The following is a 3,273-nucleotide window of genomic DNA, read 5'->3' as shown; positions in this document are numbered from 1 at the left end:
ATGTGGAACAATACAGGGGAAACAACTCTTCATGCATTTAACTCAATCGCATCATAACACGTGCTTGTGTCCCCTTGGCTGATGTTACGGTGTAGACTGGGACACTAGTCCTACTGAACACAAACTATTCACATGCCTTCAGAAGTCAATGTAACAGCAAATTGCTCCGTTGTTGCCAAATAGAATATCACTTCACATTGCTATCTACATTGAAAACAAACCATGTACAAATCTTCAAACAGAATGAAACCTCAGCACCGAGGAACCAAAGGGAGATAACTGTTACGATAATAATGAAAATTCGAGATAAAGCAAGTTTTTAAACTGATGCGTTCTCTCTTTATAATATTCCTAAGTTTATTTACGTGTATACATGAACCGAGTGACCAAATTTTGCCTTACGGGTTGATGCATTTTCTAAGATTTATGAATTACTTAAAAAATTCACTCTCAGCTACTCAGCAATCCTCGGTAGTATAGTGGTGAGTATCCCCGCCTGTCACGCGGGAGACCGGGGTTCGATTCCCCGCCGGGGAGATTGCGCAATGATCATTTTTTCCTTTCTCTTCCTTGTCTTATTTCGTCTGCATTTCGCCCTTAAAAAGAAGAAAGACCAATCATCTGATAAGAAAATACTTCAATCCATGTAAGCAGTTTTAAATGACATTACACGTACATGCATGTATGCTTTGGGTTTACTGTTTTACACCCGTACATTAAATGATGACATGCAGTACATGTTTATATTGTAAGTACATGTATGTGCTGTTTTCTATACAATTTCCAGCCATATCTGGCCCAACGTTTTAATCATGAACGGCCAAGACTAACTCTGACCTGAATTTGAACAATGAACTAAGTAGGCCCTACACTGTGACCGTTTCACCTAGTTTCGGCTGTCAGACAGATGTGATTTTTCTCTATAATGTCTAAAAATAATCACATATGAGAGGAGTACTTATACACGCAGTGCTGATATATTGCAGTCTGGGCGTATACCACGCCTAAAGGGGGGCGTGACACCCCATTTTCACAACATCTTTAAAAACTTTAGGGAGTAACAATCTAAGATTTTGAATACATTCATTAATCGGTCAAATTTTCCAAATAATCGGAAATTGTCGAGGACACAGCCTTGAATAGAACCGTAACACCAACATAAGAATGTCAATTTTGGCCACACTGTTCGAGCGCAAGAATTGATGACGCCGAATAGATGATGTCAACTATCGATGACGTATTACACTCACTTGAAGCGGAAGCTATATTCTATGATGACAATCGCTCGAGGATTTTTACAGAAGTTTTAGACATGTAAACATTGTCTGGAAAAGTTTGCAATTACTGGTCAAACTACGCAACTTTTCGATGTGGATTGCTGCTTAAGACTTTATCAGGTAGGTGAAACATGTTTGCAAAAACTTGTCGCATAATTTCTCAAAGTTGTTGTTGTTTCCCGAACAAGTTTTTCCGAACTTCAACTCGGAACTTCTCAGACTAAGGGTTGACAGTTGTTGACTGTCAAATGGAAAATGGGTTTTTTAATTCAGCAATTAAACATTGAGGTAGATAAATATCAGAAATCGTTGAAAATAGACCTCAATTTTTAATTTCATTGGACTAGCTGTCACTCCAAAAATTGTCACCTGATGTTGAAAATTTCCCACGTTCCACTTAACTTTACTACTCCGAATTAATGACATCAGCTGTTTTGAAATAAGGCTTGAGTTTTTAAGCTGAGGTTGTCTTTGCATCTGTCAGTAAGTGTATTACAGGGGTCTTAGAGATTAGGTGTTGTTGGGACGGCTTGAAAAGTAGCCTTAGACGTTGTAAAACATTAACAATATGTCTAACAGAGGTCCAGTCCCAAAACGCTGGTTATTTTCCTGTCCACAGTCAGGACCACAGCAGCGTATCATGCCTGAAATTTTTTCTACCAGCAGTCCCTAGCAGAAGGGATCGCACATTGGTTGGAACAAGGTCGGCTTTTGTTCTGCTCAAATCCGTCATTTTTAAACTGAAATCTGGCAAATTTTGAATAGGCAGTCATGTTAATCTTCAAGATGCTTTTGCCTAATATTCTCCACATTAGAAACATTTCGCTTTGCTGATAACTGAAAATCGCCCGCTGTGCATGACAAAGAAATAATCCACATCGTGAAGAATAGTCTGCTCCCCACCACTCTCATGCGAACATGGCTGCCTTTTCGAAGGTTTTACTGGGCTGGGCACTGGAAATATTTGATATGATCTTAACTGGAATATTTTGTGGTCCAATAAAAGTGTGATGCCTCAGCTGGGGATTGATGATTGAGGAAATATCAGGTAGGAAAATTTACGGAGGCTCTGAGTGCAGATAGGAAAATAACCCAGCGTTTTAGGAAGGGGCCTCTGTTAGACACTCTATGCTAAAGATACGATGTATACTTCATCAGGCTTGTAATTTTTGGGACAACTGGTCTGCTCATTTTAGCCAATATATATGTAATTCTAGCAAGAATATTGAGTATCTTTTTTCTCGCTTGGTTAGACCATCTAATGAATAACATACTCATATCTTTACTTTTCCAACCGGCTGGTAAAGAAATGTAATATTTTACTCTCAACACTACTAATATATGTCCCCAAAAAATTAGGGTACTTGGAACATATTGCCTAATTATTCGGGTGGATGTCTTTATTGGCCATTTCCGTCAAAAGATTTCTAATGAACATGTTTTACTGGCCATTCTATCAGTCGTTTTCACTCTGAGGTTAGAGTGCTGAGGCTGGTGGGTGTTAACTGCTTGGTATACAGGGCTTCATAGAAGTCATTTTCCACGTACCAACCACCACTTTCTGGGCAAAATTGAGTTTTTTATTCAGCTGAAATTGAGTTTTTCGACTGCCCGTTTGAGATGCTAAAATGGAATATTTTTTGTACTTTACCATCCTTCATTGATTAAAGTAATTATCACTGCCTATATATGAACTCAAGCTGGCCTCCTAGTTGATACTGTAAAACTGACAATCGGCACACATTGCAGTTATTGTTGCATGTATTTCAGGATATCAGTACAGTGCAGTGTGAAGACCTGACCAGAAAGCTTACGACCTTGAGCATCATTCTAGAAACTTTGAATAAGTTCAAATTGAGATTATATAGAATTTTGAATATTTCTTTCAAAAAGCAATCTCAAATTGAATAAATGTAACCAGTTATTGAATTGTTTGTTCAAATGCCCGGTTTCCACCTACCATAATGGTGGCCGCCGTTGTATAAGTGAAATATTC

At 38.4% G+C, this 3,273-nt stretch overlaps 1 non-coding gene across 1 annotated transcript; it reads left to right on the top strand.

The window, feature by feature from the left end:
- Window positions 1-465: 465 nt before the first annotated feature.
- Window positions 466-537, top strand: Trnad-guc (transfer RNA aspartic acid (anticodon GUC)). Its single transcript has one exon. It is a non-coding gene; the product is annotated as a tRNA-Asp (tRNA).
- Window positions 538-3,273: the final 2,736 nt, after the last annotated feature.

Source organism: Liolophura sinensis, chromosome 2 (genome assembly GCF_032854445.1).
Source record: "Liolophura sinensis isolate JHLJ2023 chromosome 2, CUHK_Ljap_v2, whole genome shotgun sequence".
Classification (NCBI taxonomy): Eukaryota; Metazoa; Mollusca; class Polyplacophora; order Chitonida; family Chitonidae; genus Liolophura; species Liolophura sinensis.
The sequence above is the reverse complement of the archived record's forward strand: the minus strand, read 5'-3'. Positions and strand labels throughout refer to the sequence as shown.